Source organism: Suricata suricatta, chromosome 5 (assembly GCF_006229205.1).
Source record: "Suricata suricatta isolate VVHF042 chromosome 5, meerkat_22Aug2017_6uvM2_HiC, whole genome shotgun sequence".
NCBI lineage: Eukaryota > Metazoa > Chordata > Mammalia > Carnivora > Herpestidae > Suricata > Suricata suricatta.
The window spans coordinates 115,714,058-115,732,578 of NC_043704.1; the positions used below are offsets into that span (position 1 = coordinate 115,714,058).

At 35.2% G+C, this 18,521-nt stretch overlaps 1 long non-coding RNA gene across 2 annotated transcripts in view; it reads left to right on the forward strand.

Annotated features, from left to right (window-relative positions):
- The window catches only part of LOC115292807, a 72,111-nt gene that overhangs the window by 38,347 nt on the left and 15,243 nt on the right, over positions 1-18,521 (forward strand). For both annotated transcript variants that reach the window (XR_003909144.1, XR_003909143.1), the window contains exons 2-4: positions 9,254-9,325; positions 10,242-10,358; positions 11,522-11,644. This is a non-coding gene — a long non-coding RNA (uncharacterized LOC115292807). The remainder of the gene's footprint in view (positions 1-9,253; positions 9,326-10,241; positions 10,359-11,521; positions 11,645-18,521) is intronic.

The following is an 18,521-nucleotide window of genomic DNA, read 5'->3' on the forward strand; positions in this document are numbered from 1 at the left end:
ATTGTACATATAATTAGCAATGCCTACTGTTCACATAAAAATTTGTTACGGGGGTAGATGCCATATATAAATGTAAATATTTATTGTTTGTATACATATATATTACCACAATGAAAAAAAGGAATTAGCATTACAGTTTTGCATCTGAAGGCTGGAAACTCTGAATTTCCCAGTTACAGTTTGGAGGCAGAACTTCTTCGGGACGCTTAGCCTGTGCTCTTAAGGCCTTCAATTGATTGGTTGAGGCTAGCCCGTATTGTGGAGAATAATCTTAAAGTCAACTGATTATAAGTGTCAGTCACATCTAAAAAAATCTCTATAGCAGTATCTAGGCTCATGTTTGGCCAAACAGCTAATTATATTCACTATATTCTAATAAGTAGCCATAATATTAACTGTAACATGCAATAAGAAACATTTGTCTAAAGATTATAAAATTTTTCTTGTTTTTTTTATTAAAATTTTATAGCTTCAGATTTTATATTTAGGTCTGTGATTCATTTGGAGGTATTCTTTACATGTGGTGTGAAATAAAGGTTGAAGCTCATTTTTAGGGTGGTGGGGAGGGAATGTATGTCCAATTTGTTGAAAAGACTGTTCTTTCTTCATTAACTTACGCTGCACCTTTGTCATATTATTTGACCATATATGCGTAGGTCTATTTCTGTCTGTCGATCCTGTTCCATTGATCTCATATGTTTGTTCTTTTGCCAACTTCACATTTTGAGTACTATAAGTTTGAAATAAAGTAGTGATTCTTCCAGTTTTTGTCATCTTTTTCAAAATTGTTTTTTTTCTAAGCTCTGTGCTTCCTCGTGTAACTGATACAATCAGCTTATCAATTTCTAGGTGGCTATCTTAGTGTGCAGGGCATGTCAAGAAATCTTCAGAGAAGTGAAGACCAGTCTGTTCTGGTAGCCACTAAGTGCCTTGTGGGCAGCCTGGGGACGAGTGTGGACTCTGAGAGGGATCACGTGGGCTCCAGGTCATAACAGGCACTGGCAAAGGCTCAACAGACTTGCTTCTGCGCATATGAGAGATGCAAGTGCTGTTACAGATATGGCTCACTCTCCATTTATTCACATCATTAATTTAAATTATTGGGCTCCCCCACCCCCTGAAAAGGTGTGCAATCTCCTTTTGTCCTTTTTTATTTTGCAGGAATTGAGGGTTTTTTGTCCTCTTTTTAGTCATCATTTTCCCTATGTTATCAAGCAGTAAGTTATATTTAAACATTCCTTAATTTATATTTCAGAGGCCCTGTCCAGCGCTTTTTATGCATTAAACAGCTAACAATTCATGGGTATACTAATCCAATAAGAGAAGAAGATGTGCTATACTAGTAGCAATGGAATGTATTGAGTCAGGGAGGTGAATCCCTCTTCCACAGATAGCTTTTTTTTTTTAATATAATAGGAGTAGAATTTCATGATTTGAATTGAAATATACAGTTAATATTTCTTAATTTTTCTGTTTTTCCCTAAGTATATATAAGGAAAGAGGACAAATAAAAGCAGCTTTGTTACCAGGTCTTTGTTTTTCTTCATTCCCTAACATTTTCCAAACACTTTGACCAGAGAACAGAAAAGTTCATAGAATGGTGAAAGAAAAGCCTGCTCAATATATCTCTTGTCTCTGGGGTCTATTAGTTTTGACTAAAAAAACAAGAATACCCTCTACCCTAAGTCATTACCATTCACCATTCTCCCCTCCCCACCCCATGACCACCCAATCTCTGCATCTTTCTATTCTCATGTATATTTGAGCTTTGAAGGAGGTTCTCATCCTATTCTAAGACAGAAGGGCTTAGACGCTGCACCTGCAGGTGGAGGTATGCTTGAGTTAGATCTAATCAACTAGATGTAGTTTGGAAAAATAAAAGGCAGAAGCCTGCGTTTGATATTAAGATTTAAATTACTACTCATTTAAATAATGTCCCACAGCGATGTTCAGACCCAACAATTCATTTATGTAAGGCAGGTCTTAACTAACATTCAAGTAAGAATTAAATTTTGGGTTGTCAAGATGTGGCCTCTGACTAGTTTTGTTTCATAAATCATCTTTATCCTACACAGGACAGTTTATGGTTGACTTGCAGGAACTTATCTGTTATTGCAGGAGATATATAAAGAGCTTAGCGCCCAATCTCACTGTTATTTCTCAGTTCTATATTAAAGACCAATATTGGTAAATGACTCCTTCTTTTACAAATAAGTTTGAACATATATGTACATAAATATGTATTTATAAATATTTCTCAATATACCTACTTTTACTCTGATTTATGTTTTCCTTCAGAAACATTTAATTAGTCATCAAGTGGGAAGGGATTAGGGAGAAATGAGAAGATGCCCTTATTTACTATCTGATAGCAATAATTTTTGTTTTCAAAACAGAAAACGTGGTTTTAAGTGTTAATAACCTAAGCTCAGTCTTTCACATGTGAGAAGCTTTAACACCATATACACTTCCTTTTTTTCTTTTTTATTCCAGATATTTTGTCTTCGATGTGAGCTAGGCTTTCTGGTGCCTATTTTCAAGTTTCACTTCATTTTACATTGATTCTTTCCTTTTGAGAACAGCTCTCTTATATCAGAGTAGCATAATTTTCTGGAGGCTTGATCTAGAGGAGAGACTAATTTTGGGAGAAATAGCCAATGATTACCATTTTACACCATCTCCCAAAATATATGTTGTTTAAGATGGCCAGCGCCCACTGGGGATCCATGCCTGCCTTGGTGATCTGGTGCTATAGACCACATTCTTGTATCTGGCATATATATCAGCATCCGACTAAAATTTAGAAAGCAATGTATCTACAGTACTATATATTTCTAGTATATTCTTTGAGGTTAAATATAGGCCTTAGCTCATTAAATAAAGCAGATTATTTGATGGCAAATGTCTCCTGAATGATCATTTTTTATACATAGCTTTTTGAAAGAAGCACAATTTTTATTTTAGGAAATAAAAATTTATTTACTATATTATCTCTTTATAATAAATAAACTCTAATGATTAGTTTCCTATTAGATGTCTTTTAGCAATAGAGACATTATGCTATAGCACAGTATATACAGAAAAGCTTACTTTCACACATAATAGGGCCTATGGGAAAATAATTATAGAGGCAGATCACTGAAAACCCATGTAACTTTATATCTAGAGCCCTAAAGGGACAATAATTGGGGACTTTGAAAATAATTTGGACAGTGTGGACAGTTGGGTGCTCAAGGGATGTAAAACTTTCCAAACATAATTGATTGGAAATACTGGCTTATGGCCATTGGGAGAAGTTGGGCACAGATGGAGCTGTGAGCACAGGAAAGTCCTTTTAGGCTATTGGGAGACCTCTGGGATGAAGCTATTAAAATACAGATGAAATGTCTCCTGTGCAGCAGCCAGGCTAAGGGATATTTCCTTTCCTGATAAAAGTTCTAATTCTACTCCCTCTCATCTGTCTTCCTTACCTAGGAAAAATCCCACATGATCCAACATAACAATCATTATGCACTGATATCGCTTCCCTATTCACCAATTGCTTCTATGGTAATTGGTGTTAATTGAAACACATGTCACAGCTAAAAAGACTGGGCTGAATTTCTTTGGAATTATGAGGAGTTCTCTCCCTGCTGAGCTTGGCTCTTCTGTAACTACAATTAAATAGCCCTGAAGCGGAGACAAGACACTCTACCAGAAAGAAATAATCAAATTGTTGACAAGTGGGTGTTTTCCTCTGTTGTGGCTTGATGGCCACTTACTATGGTATAAAAATTATCAAACTTAATAATTTCTAAATATTAGTTGCCTTAAGTAGTGAAACAGATGTCAGATTGCTCTCAGTCAAGGGAATGATTATTTCATTTATTAGGAAGGAATGAATTCATTCATTAAAATCCAATACCGAAATCAATTTGAAGAATGCACTTTGAAAAAGATAATGATGTATATTTAAATAGAATTTGGTACTATCTATCCCTCTAGGAATTTTTCTCTTATATTTTGATGAGGGGCCCGAGAATACCCCAGAGAGAACAGATAAAGTTTCACTACTTATCTTAAAATACATCTAGTATAAAATGTGGTAGAGAATTTCTTCTAACAACTATTAAGAGGGAAAATTAAACAGTGGATTAGAATAAGATTTTAAATATTTTTAGCTTGTTTCTCTTCCCATAACATTAACATGGAAGGACCTAGAAACAGCTATGGGATTTAACTTTGACTTATACATTTTCCTAGATAAATTATTTAAGTCATGCCTGAGTAATCATTTCTAATAAAGAAAAGCCTCCCTTGGCATTAAATGATGATCAAAGACTTGATGCTGTGTTGAAATTTCATTTCAAGATAAACTTGCTTAATTATATTTTGAGGGAGGTGTCATGATTTAAGTCCACACAGATTTCACACTCTCCATTTCTATCCTAGGGTTCATGATTACATCTACTTTTGAAAAGATGCTCTAGATTTTGTTTACAAATATTTCAAGTCTGCTCAATTGTAAGAGATTCTCTCTTTTTATTGTGTTCAGTTTGTGTATATTTCTCCCAGTTTCCCACCTGGAAAAGTTGACAGCAAGTACATTGATAAGAAACCCCTCTCACACTGGACACTAATCTCTGTTCTCTGTTTCCTAAAATAGGAGGGATAGCCAGATTAACTTTAGCATGATTCCAGGGATTTGTACTAAGAGTTATTGTTTTTTGGTTTGGTCTTCTTGACATGGATTTGGTATGCTTTTGGGAACTGAAAGTTCATTTTTAAAATACATATATATATTTATTTTGAGAGGACAAGAGAGAGTGCACACATGAGGAGGGGCAGAAGAGGGAGAGAAAAAATCTGAAGCAGACTCCACATTGTCACGCTGAACCACTTAACCCCACCAACCATGAGATCATGACCTGAGCAGAGATCAAGAATAGGATGCTTAATGAACTGAACCACCCAGGTGTCTCTGAAAGTTCATTTTAGAAAGCATCTTTGGCTTTTCGTATTTGTAACACAGATGTCTGTCTTCATATCTCCTGTTGGAGTTTAAAGTATCCCAAGATATTTACATTAAAACATGTCAACTACGATTCTAGGCTTCTAGCATTCTGTTTTGTGGTTTCTTAAAGGACTTGTTTGCCATATTTTGCTTGTAGTACAATAGTGTGTAGATTATGAGTGGTTAAGAGTAAAGATTTTGAAATCAGACTTTCTGCTTGGATCCATATTCTCTAGGTAGTTGTATGTTCTTGAACAACTCATATTTCAAAGTAATATTAGCACTTACCTTATGAGATGTTTGAAGAGAGGAATTAACATATATTTATATGTGTTTATATACATTAAATGTTTGTAGTGGCTAGCACACATTAAATGCTATATATATACTAGCTACCTTTCTTCTTCTTTTTATAATTATATTCCTTATTCACAGCTTTCCAAATTATAATAGTAATAGAAGTCAGTTGTAAAAAAAAAATCAAAATAAATAGCGCATTAATAAAAATCAACCACTCATATCCTTTGATTACTTATATGTTTAGGTGGGTGCTTTTATTTTTTAAAGTTAATTTCTCAGGAGTAAGCTTGTTCTGCCCTGAAGATTCAAGATATGTTGCCAGTTTGCTTTTCCCATATTATTAGAACAATCTACATTTCTACTAGTCAAAATAAGTTTTTCCTTATATCCCTATAAGCATTAGGTCTTATGTTTAAATTTTTTTTTGTACTACCTGTTTCCTTATTTTTGTTTCCCTGATTTGTAGTGAGTTAGAATGTTTGTTGTATTTTTTGATATTCTGCTAATTATTCCTTTTCCTTTGTCCATTTTCTATTAGGTTCTGCCTTTTTTCTTGTTAGCTTATGAGGTCAGTATATATTTTATTTATCATATTTTAATATTATGTTTTGTAATATTTTTCCAAGTCTAATCTTGTCTTTTAACTTAATCATTACTTTTGCCATGCAAAGATTTTAAACCTTTATTTGGATAAATATAACCCTTCCTTCCTTCCTTCCTTCCTTCCTCCCTCCCTCCCTCCCTCCCTCCCTCCCTCCCTCCCTTCCTTCCTTCCTTCCTTCCTTCCTTCCTTCCTTCTTTAGTGAAAGTGTGAGCAGGGGACAGGAAGAGGGTAAGAGAGAGAGAGAGAGTCTTAAGCAGGCTCCACGTGTGGAGCCTGATGTGGGGCTTGATCTTAAGACCATGAGATCATGACCTGAGCTGAAATCAAGAGTCAGAAACTTAACCAGTTGAGCCACCCAGGTGTGCCTCTTTTTCCTTTTTGTAGATTCTGGATTTCCTCTCTTAGTTAAGAATGTTTCCCTAGCCAAATTGTGCAGAGAGTGTCTTTTTTTTTTTTTTTTTACCAATTTTATTATAATATTTTAAACATAGGAGATAAGCATCAAATTTTTATATTTTTTTCAGATATCTTTTCCTGTACAACTTATTAAACAAAAAACCTTTCTACATTGTATTGAAATGTCAGTTTTGTCATTGTGTTAGTTTTTTTATTGCTGCATAGCAAATTACTAAAAATTTAGCAGCTTAAATAATGCATATTTATTATGTCAAAGTTTCTGTGAGTCAGGAGTCCAGGCATAAATTAGCTCTTACTCTTCTTAGGGTTACATCAGGCTGTAATCACTTTCTTGGCTGGGGCCTTGATGTCATTTGAGAAATGAAATCCTCTACGCTCACTGGTTTAGATCAGAATTTAGTTCTTTATAAGACAGAAGTCACCATTTTCTTGCCAGCTGTCACCTGGGGGTTGTTCTAAACTCTTAGAAAGCTATTCTCAGGTTCTTGACATGTGGCCTCCTCACTAGGTGGTTGCCAATATGTCTGTTTGCTTCTTCCAGGGCAGCAAAATAATCTTTCCCACTTCTTTTTTTTTTTTAGTGTTTTATTTATTTTTGAGACAGAGAGAGGCAGAGCATGAGCGGGGAGGGGCAGAGAGAGAGGGAGACACAGAATCCGAAGCAGGCTCCAGGCTCCAAGCCGTCAGCACAGAGCCCGACGCGGGGCTTGAACACACGAACGTGTGATCATGACCTGAGCCGAAGCCGGACGCTTAACCAACTGAGCCACCCAGGCGCCCCTAATCTTTCCCACTTCTAATCTGTCCTAGCAGAGTAGTCCTGAAAGGTCACACTCACAGATAATAATGTCCCGTTTGATTTTAAGTCAGTATCAACTGATGAAAAATTTGAGTTACATCTAAAAAGTCCCTTTCTCATCTAATGTAACCAAGTCATGGGAATGAAATCTTGCCATTTTCACAAGTCCTGTTCATATTCAGTGGGAGGGGAATATACAAGGAAGGTGTGTATATTAGGAGATTGGAAACTTGAGGGAGACCTTAGATTCTCCCTACTGTAGTCTTATTAAATTCTCTATTTGTAGATTCTCTCTTCTAGTCTAGTCATTTGTTTATCGTACTGAGTACTATAAATTCAGTGTTCATATTGATTTGATTACAAGGGTCTTATAGAATTCTGTGATATCTCATAATTCTGACCTATGTGGGTCAGTCAGTTAAGCGTCCAACTCTTGATCTCAGCTCGGGTCTGGATCTCAGGGTCGTGAGTTCAAGGCCTTCATTGGGCTCTGTACTGGGCATGAAGCCTACTTAAAAAAAAAAATACACGCACACACACACACACAGACATATTTACATTTATATTTCATATCTTTCAACTCAAGGATAGGGGATATTTTAGAGATGTTAGATCTTGTTTATTACCCTTGAAAAGAGATTATATAGATTTTAAAGGTTATACTCAATTTATGTTTATTTTTCTATTTTGAAAGGCAGTATAACCTAATAGTTAAACATATGGAAGCTTTCTTACCTTGAGTGATTTCTTACCCCTTTTCTGCCTTCATTCCCTTTTCTGAAATAGAGAGATGATAATAATAGTACATTATTGTACAGATTAATTAATATATGTAAATCATTTAGAATTTTACCTGGCACATAGTCAATAATATGTGAGCATGGAAGTGTTCTAAGCATGTTGGGTATATTACAGTATCTTGTGATTTGATTTACATTTCCTGATAAATAATGAGGGCGAGAACTTTCTTATTGGCTATTTGGGTTTGAGAGGTGCCTATTGAAGTCTTTTGCTCATATTTCTATTGATCATCTTTAATTTTCATATTTCATTGTGTTTTATATATCTGGATACCAGTAGTCTATGAGATCTTTGTATTAGAAACTTTTTTCACATTTGTTTGTTGGGCTTTCCACTCAATATTTTTTCTTGTGGTGAGCAAAAACATCTTCATTTCAATGTAATGCAACTTACCAGTTTTTCTCTTGATGGTTCATTCTTTCAATTTGTTGTTTAAGAAATTTTCCCCTGCTGTAGAGATATAAAGATTTTTCCTTTGTTATCTCTTAGAAATTTTATTATTATACATTTGTAAATTAGGGATATCATACATATAAAATAGATTTGTCAAAATTCATGTTTTCCAATTGATGATACCATTTATTGAAAAGATCCAATGTACTTCAGGATCACTTTTGTTTTTCAATAAATCAAGTAACCAAAAGTAACCATACATATGTGGTTCTTTTCTTATACCTTCTGTGGTGTTCCATTTGTCTTCTTAGCATTGCAATAACTTTTAATATTTCTTGGTATCTAGTAGTGTTAACTCTCCAGCTTTATTTTTTCTTCAAAATTTTCTTTACTATTATTTGCCCATTTTATTTACATATAATGTTTACAATCTGCTTGTTTACACATCCAAACACATGTAAGCATATGCATGGCAACACACACATACATAGCCTTGTGTGATTTGGTTGTGATTACACTGAATTTATAGACCAATTTGGGAATAATTAACATCTTCATGATATTGAGTCTTCCAATTCATGAGAAAAGCATGCTTCTCCATTTAATTTTGGCCTTCATTAATGTCTCTGAGTAATATTTTGTATTTTTAGTAGAGGATTGCATAATTTTTGTTAAATTTATTGTCAAATCTGTAATGTTTTTGACACTATGAATGATATTGTTCTCAAGTTTTATTTTTAAGTTTCATTGCTAGCATAAGGAAATGTAATTGATTTCACTTATTGATCTTTTATTCATTGACATTACTAAATTCATTTTTACTTTGAATAGTTTCTTGGTTCATATATTTGATTTTTCTGCGTAAGTAATTACATGTTTTGTAAATAATAATAGTTTTATTTTTTATTTTTTTCTCTTCACTTATTGCGCTGGTCTGGACCTCCAGGACATTGTGACATTGACATGGTAATAGCTGGCTTTTCGAATTCTGATTTCTGAGAGCAAATTTCAGTTTAAGGTGGGTCTCTGTATTCTATATGTATGTATATATGATGAGTTTTAATTTTATCAAATTATTTTTCTGTATCTATAGTGAGCGCATTGTGCTTTGCCTTTATTCTGGCTTTAAGTGTAAGGTATGTGAACAATATCACTATTTATATATGTGGGGAAAAATAGACACTGTAAGATAAGCAAGAGAACTCATGGGAGAGATCTTAAGGTTATGCAGGTAGGTACACTTTGACTTAGGCCGTGATCATGCAGTTAAGAGAGCACAGGGTAAATGAGAAGCCGAAAAGGAAAAAAACTGCTATTGAATAGTTGTTATAAAAATGGATAGAAGAAATCCAAATTAAGTGTAGTGTTAATGCCTAAGAAAAAATAGTCAAAGCTAAAATAAAGATATTGGCATAAAGATCTCAAGGATATTAGTTCATGGTCTAAGTCAATAAAGAATTAATTCTTTCTTAGGTACTTAAACTTATTAGTAAAATAGTAAAGAAAAAAAAGAAAAAACCATACTAGTTAACTTGGACAGGGATTCAGGTAATTTGGAATAAATAAGTCCATTTAACTGCTGAGCCAGAAGTTGGATTCTCTCTTATAAGTTGATTACTCACAATTTGGTTACCTGTGTGTGAGGTATACACATTGACTCTTGGGAATGGTAGAAGCGATTACATATTGTAAATGTCCTGCTAAATGGCCATTTTAATTACCTTCTAGAGAAGAGAAACGATTAATAACAAAAAAGAGCAAAGTTATATTCCACATGCTTATTCATGATGGATATAGTAATGTAAGTTCTGCTTTACAATTTTGTAACAAATAGATTAATATATATATAAGTACTTAGTAAATATACAATACTACACTGATGTAAGGAATAATTATTATTACTGCTAAAAACGCTATCCATGTTTATTCTCTAGGTGATGACTGAACAAAACCATTGGTGGCATATCAATCATTGAGCAGAGAAGCAGAGAAGTGACATGGAGTAGAGGGTTTATTATAGGGATTTAGCGTGATGCACTCGTGAGATCTGGGTAAGCAGTTTACCAAGCCTGTTATTTCTGTGTATGTTTCTAGGTCTGTAAAGCAGCCAGGCAGAGAGTGGAGCAGGCAGTCCTAAAGAGTCAGATCTGAAGGTGGGGAGAAACAAAAGCAAACTGAAACTTTCAATGATCACCTGGAAGAATAAGGTCAAACTGGAACCCTCATCTTATTTTTTTTTCCTCTAATTTTGATGACTAGGTGACCTGTTGGAAAAGCTAGTGCCTTTCTTCATGAAGCTAAATATGCCAGGAGTCAGAGAAACTAAAGATGTTCGGTCCAACTTCAGTTCAGTCTGGGCTGAAGGAGATGAGTCTCATCAAGGCAGATCAGGAGTAGGGCCACCAACCATCCTGATTTTCTCAGGACTAAGGGGTATCCCAGGAGAAAGGAATCACAGTAACAGAAACTGGGACAATCTCAATTAAATCAGAAATGTTCATCGCCCTAGCAGGAGACCCCCAATAACTCGCTTGACCTGCGGTAGACTTAACACTACACTGAATTTTCGAGTGTAAATAAACATGGCAGCTGCTTCACTTCCTCCTTCCAAATTTCATGCAAATTTCTTATGGGGTCTGTCCTACCAGTACAGGGAAGGGAACTCTGGGAAGTGGAGCTCCAGTTTAGCTGAGTTTGCATAATAATGCAATCTCTAGAGGTAGCCACTGAGAATTTTTTTGATTTGATTTTATGTTTCAGAATAAACTGTAATTTCCTTTACTAATCAGTTTCACTGTAGTAAATGCACAAAAATGCAGCTCTTCAGAACTGTGAATATGTCTAATTCACTTAAAGTGAGTCATAAGTTTTTTAGCCAAAAGAGATAGTAGCTTGTAATGTATACATCATAAAATCATAAGGCGTGTAAAATAATTTAACGTTCCCAAATCCCTTTGAATGTATACTTTAGTTTTAGATAAACTAATATAGTATACAAATATCTCACTTCATCAAGTTTTCCTTCATTATTTGCCAGTATTTTATTTTTATTTAGACACCACAAAATAATGGAAAACCACCTTTGTGTTACTCATATAGAAGAGGCTGTTTCTCAATTTGTTCTCTGTGATTTTAAAAGCACCTAACAAATTTCCTTTAAGCTATGATTACATTAGTCCCTCCTTATCCACGGTTTTGCATTCTGTGGTTTCAGCCACTCATGGTCCTCTGTGACCCAGAAGCAAATGATTCTCCCCTGACATATGGTCAGAAGGTCTATAGTAGCTTAAAGTGATGTCACAGCATCTGCATCATTCACCACACTTCATCTTATCAGGTAGGCATTTTATTACCTCACATCCTTATCAGAAGAAGGGTGAGTATATCACAATAAGGTATTTTCAGAGATGACATTTATATAACGTTCATTACAGTATATTATTATAATTGTTCTATTTTATTATGAATTATTGTTAATCTCTTATTGTGCCTAATTTATGAATTAAATTTTATGACAGATATGTATTATTAGGAAAAACATAGTACACATAAGGTTTAGTACTATTGTGATTTCAGACATCTAATGGGGTCTCAGAACATATCTATCTGTATAGAATATGAAGAAGCAATCTAACTGTAAAAAAGAGATGTTGTGACCCTTTTATCTAAATAGAAGTGATACAGGTGATGCATTTACACATTATTTTAATTATTTATTGTTAACTGTATTAAAGGGAGAGAAGGCAGTTTTCCTAAGGTGGAAGAGGTCCCTATGTTGTTTTGGGATTGGACATTTTTGGGTCTCTCTGGGCTAGGTGGGGCTGTGATATACAGGAGTTGGTCTCTAGTGGGGGCTGCTTCCAACTATTTGGGGGACTCCATCTGCAGGTTTGAGGGGGAAGGTTTGACGGACAAGCTTTGTACCAGAATACTCCCAGCAGTCTTTCTACCTATGGGTAAGGCTGTAACTGCAATGCATTTCCATTATCATGAGTATAGGAGATACCCGGGGGCAGAGGTGGAAGAGGACAGGCTTCTCTTCACCAGGGGCTGTTGTTCTATAAGCCACAAGGTCAGGATGTTGTACCTTCACATTTCCAATGTGTAACCTATTTATCACTATCCTTGTCTCTGGCCCAAGTCTGTCATTCCTGCCCTCCAGGACTTGGGACTCTGCCTCTGGCATTCCTTCCATATCTTGTATCTAGCTTCTACCTAACTTAGTGTTTAGGAGTTTCTAGCAAAAAAATGCTTGGACATAGTGATGTGTCTTCTCTGTTCATATACCTGTTGATTTCCCTGGTTGGACTTGAAAGAATGAAATTGGGGATCTGCTATACATGAAAGCAGTTAGATAAAGTTGACAGACCCAGAAACCAATATTATTTAATAATTTTGTGTTTTCAAGTTACAATTGAATGTAATTAACCTTTTTTGGACATACTCTATGGATGTTATCAAGTACATTGTTCCCAGTGAGCATCACCACAATCAGGGTACATTCCATCACCGCCCCCCAGTTTCTTTCATGTTGTCTCTTTGTAGTCACACCTCCTCTCCCTACTAGCTCCTAAAAATCACCAATATAATCTTGCCACTCTAGTTTTGTCTTTTGCAGAATGCTATATAAATGGAATGCTATGTAAAAATTTGAGGCTAACATATTTTGCTTAGCATAGTACCTTTATCATTTATCCAAAGGATTCAAAAGGGCCCAGAGCACAGTATGATGGTCTGACTCATTAACCCAGTGAAAGACATGTGAATCGTCAGTTTTTAGAACTTATGTATATCGCTGCTGTCAGCATCCAGGTATAGGTTTTAGTGTGAACATAAACGATTTTTTTCTTTAGGGAAAATACCCAGAAATGGGATTACTAAATTACATGGGGAGTGTATGTTTAACTTTATAAGAAAGTGTTAAGCTCTTTCTATAGTAACTATATCATTTTATATTCTCACCAACATATAAGAGAATTTCAGTTACTTTTCCTCCTTGCTGGAATGAGATGTCAGTACAGTGTTTTTATTTCAGTCATTTTAATAGTTTTATTTCAGTCAATTCTAATAGTCAATGTGATGGTATCTCATTGCATTTTTTTAACTGTATGCATACATTTTTAAGCTTTTGTTTTGAAATAATTGTAGATTCACATGAACTTGTAAGAAATAATGAAGAGAGATCACATATAGCCTTCATCCAGTTTTCCCAATGGTAACTATCTTGCACAACTATACAGTAATATCACAACCTAAAGCTTGAAAGGCATTGATTAAATAAAAAATATTGAACACATCAAATAAATAAACTGGCTTATTCAGATTTCATCAGTTTTACATTACCCAATTATGTATTTAATTTCATGTAATTTTTATCTTAGGTGTAGTTTTTTTGTGACTATCACCATAGTTGAGACATAGAACAGTCCCACTGCAAAAATTTCCTTGGATCTACCCTTTATTACCCACAGATACCTTACTCCTCCTTCTATTCCCTACTTCTTGGGAACTTACCTCTCTATAGTCTCTCTACCATGTTTTCATTCCATGGGTATATAACTGAAATAATGTAGTATGTAACATTTTAAGATCGACCATTTAAAACGTAATTCCCTGTGATCCATCCAAGTTATGGCATGTATCAACAGTTCATTCCTTTTTATTGTTGAGTAGAATTCTGTGTATGGTTGTTTCACAGTTTGCTTAACTGTTCACTCACTGAAGAAAAATTGGCTTGTTTCTGGTTTTTTGCTATTATGGATAAAGGTGCTATGAACATTTATAAACAGGTATTTGTATTAACATGAGTTTTCATTTCTCTGGAGGAAATACCCAGAGGTGCAATTGTTGGGTCATATGCTGAGAAAATATTTCTCTTTTTAAGAAACCACATATTATTTTCCAGAGTGACTTACCATTTTCTAGTCCCACCAGCAACAAATGAGAGATTTGATTATTCTGTATCTTCACCCACATGCGGTGTTATTGCTGTTGCTTTTTACTTAGCCACTTTGGTAGCTCATTATGGTTTTAATCTACACTATCCTAATGGCTACTGATGTTTAAAAGTCATGTGTTCCTTTTTCATATGTATATTCTCTTTTGCTAAGTATCTGTTCAAGTCTTTTGACTATTTGTTAAATTAGATATTTTATTTTTGGGGGGTTTAATTTTAAGAGTTTTTTATATTTTGTGGAGACATGGCCTTTGTCAAATAATGATATACAAGAATATTCTACCAGTCTATAGCTTGACTTTTCACTGTAAAGTGTATTTTATACATTAGAAATGTTATTTATTTTGATTAAGTCCAATTTATCCATTGTTTCCTATGTGGATCTTGCTTCTGGTGTCACATTTAAAATCTCTTTATCAAATCCATTTATGAAGATTTTTCTCCTAGATTTTCTACTAAAGCTTCTATAGTTTTACATTTAGATCTATTCATTCTGAGTAGGTTTTTGTACACAATGTGTGATTAAGATGAAGATTATTACTTTTTAAACTGTGGCAGAGGTTTTTAGCTTGATTAATATTTTATATTGTATATATTCATCAGTATTTAGTTGTTCATACAGATTGGCATCTGAAACTTGTCTTGGAGGTCTTAAGTAAAAAGTCTGCAGAAGGAGCTATCTTTTCACTAACATGAAAGATTTTCAGTTGAAGTTTTCCCAAAAATTGTATTTCATTGTGGTCACATTTGGATTCCTCCTTGTTTGTTATGCTTCCTGGATCTGTGGATTCATGGTTTTTTAAAAAATTATTTCTAGAAAAATTATATCCATCATCTCTTTACAATTTAGTTTTTTTCCTCCTTTTCCTTTCCATCTTCTGCGATTGTCTTGCTCTAAACTTACGTATTTTCCATCTCCTTATCTCTCTTTGACATATACTAGATAAATTAGACAGACCTTGTAGTTCATTAATTCTCTTCTCAAATGTGTCTATTCTGATGTACATTAAACCTATCTTTTAAGATTTTGACTTCCATGATGTATATTTTTCCTCCTGAAAGTTTTTGAATTTATATTCTTATTTGTGAAATTTTTCTTACGTTTGTGTTAAGTTCTGCAATTTCATCTTTATCTCTTCAATATTTCATCTACAGAATTTCTCAGAGTTTTATCATCCTTAGCTCTTGGTTTTCTAAGTCTGTCCTTTCATAGGTTGGTATCAAGTTTTAGAAGTAACCTGAAGTACTAATGAGGGATTCTTTCCTTCAAAGGGCCTTGACCTCACTTTTGTCCTTGTATTATTAGGGAGGAGTCCTACCTTTTATCTCATAGGCCTCTTTGGCGGCTTTTGCAACAGATTTGGAGTCTCAGAATTGGCTACCTTTGTCATTAGTGATCCAATGGCCCATGTATTTACTGGTTTGCTACTCAGTCTTGATACAGGCTCCCTCCTCACTGTCACCTACAGATCTAGCTTGCCTTCCCATCATGTTAACTCTTTCTCAGTTGGGCTCCCCTGCACCAACTTCCCAATACTAAAATCCTGGTTACAACATTTTAGGGACCAGCTTCTAGAATTCGGGCCTACATGACTATATACACTTTGTCTGAAGGTGTTAAGGGCCCAGGTTCTTTATGCCTCCAGGCTCATTTCTAGTTAACTGTTCTGTTTGTTCTCAGTTGGTGAGGTGATCCTGGAAATCCCTCCTCCCGCCAATGAAACTAAAGACGCCTCTAAACCTGCGTCTTGTGAGAAGTCTAGTTGTTGTGTTGAGAGGAGGGGTGGTATAATCCAGCTCCTAATTGCTCATAATATTGAAGCAGAAATCTAGCATCTTCCAAAAACTAAGCAGTTCTGTAGGGAACTATTAGAATAATTTGTCACCAATCTCATTTTTCATGCCATTGCATATTATTGGGAGGACATATATTATTATATGAAACTATTTGCCAATGCCAGAAATACTGGTCTTTTCTCAGTAACCAAAGCATAATCTTAATAAAAATGTCAAAGATATTCAGCATTTTTCTAAGTAATGCAAAAATAGTTTAAGGAACATGGCAGTAATTAAACTCAACAGAAAGCAGAATTTAACATATTTTGACCTTATGACTGCAAAACAAACCTAAATGTTATTCAGCGATAGCCATCAGATATATATGTGCTATATTATTATTAAGCCCTTTCCAAATGGTTCTGAAATCAAAATAGGAATATTATTTTTTCTCAAAATGTCCTCTACTTAGTTCTGGGATGCCCCTTCCCACCCCATTAGATACTTTCAAAGCAAAGAGTTTCTGAAGTTTTCTTATGTTTTCTTATGGATCTATGATGTTCTTCTCTTGCTTCACCTCTGCTGGTACACATCGAAAGTCTATAGTATCACTAGAAAGAAAGTCTACCCTGAGAATTCCAGTGCCTGAGTCAGCTGTGTCAGTCACGTATGATCTGTCTCTTGGTTTGCCAGAGTAGTTTGGATTCCATTCATGGAGTAAGAAAGTGCTTCTGTCTGCAAAACTAAGCCTCATTCAGGTCTGCCTTTGTGCCCTGTGCTTTACAGAGGGTTCATAGTGCTCCCAAAATCATTCTACTTTCTCAGCTCTCACAGTTTCCTGTCTCAAGTTATCCTACAAACCAGGCATATCAGCTTCTAGTCCTTTTCCATAGTAAACCTACTCCAAGGGATTAATCAGAGATTTCATGTTACTTCTGTGCTCATACTTCTCCCACATTTTTGTTTCTTCCACTTTTACCCCTCACAGTTAATGATCATAACACCTCTACAAATAGCACTGGCACCAATAAGCTCCGGGGGTGAGGTGTGGTGAGGAGGCCCACAGCCCGAGTGCGCAAGTATTGCTTGAATTCTGATTCAGGTAGCCAGAATACCCTTTTTCTGAAAGAAGTTTGTTTATTTTGAGAGAGACAGAAGAGTGAGTGAGAGTGGGGCGGGGCAGAGAGAGAGAGTAAAGGAGAGAGTGAGAGTGAGAAAGAGAGACAGAGAGACGGAGAGAGAGAGAGATGGAGAGAGAGAGAGAGAGAATCTCTAGAATCTCTAGCAGGTTCTGCCTCTTCAATGCAAAGCTAGATGCAGGTCTCAGTCTTATAAACTGTGAGATCATGACCTGAGCTGAAATAAAAAATTGGACACTTAACTGACTGAGCCACCCAGGCACCTCCAAAATATTCTTTTATTAAAGTTGAACAAGGGTTTAGTAAGTGAGGCTTAGCATTCCATTTCTTCACTTTATATGTCTTACCTGGTAAATTCAACCACCAGTGAGGGGCCAATGACATCATCAATAAGGAGCAGTAGGGCTAAACAGGACAGCTAGTTTGACCGCTTATTTCATAACAAAGAATTAAGTACCCTTCGTCCCATTAAAAATACACACACACACACACACACACACACACACGTGCGCATGCCCATTTTGGAAAGACATTTTGAACATTTCTTATACTCATAATCTAACGATTATTTGAAATGTAAGAAAATAAAGAATTGATATTGTGGGTTATAAAATTTTTAAATATCTGTGTCACAAAACACATATTTTAAAGATAGTGAAGGTTCTATTTCCATTAAGCTGCAGTATTTTCCTGGGTATTGATTTCTGTGACATAGTTCTAGGATTTTTTTTTAAACTATTATTCTACTTTATAATTTTTTAAGGTTAGCTTTTTTGGAGAGAGAGAGAGAGACAGAGACAGAGTCAGAGTGCTAATAGTGGAGGAGCAGAGAGAGAGGGAGACACAGAATCCTCAGCAGGCTTCAGGCTCTGAGCTGTCAGCACAGAGCCCAATGTGGAGCTTGAACCCACGAACTGTGAGATCATGCCCTGAGCTGAAGTTGAATATTCAACCAACTCAGGCGTCCCTAGGATTATTTTCATTTTTAATAAATACCATGGCAATTTTGTCAGAGGTTTTAAGAGTCAATAAATAAGGAGAAAAAAACATGTTTTTCTTATCTAATTCTCAGCGGAGTGGATACATTTTTTTTATTGCATCTATCTTATCAAAGGATCTTTGCAGTTCAACTTTTAAACTTAGGTTAAATATATGAAGTCTCCATTCTTACGAAGCCCAGAATTTATTCTAAATTCCTATATTGCCTCTATCGTCCTTATTGCCAAATTGTTCATTACTCCTTATTGTCAAATAGCATCCCATGAGCTGGATGAACCACACTTTAACTACTCACCCATTGAAGGACATCTAGGTTGCTTCCAGTTTTTACTATTATGAATTAA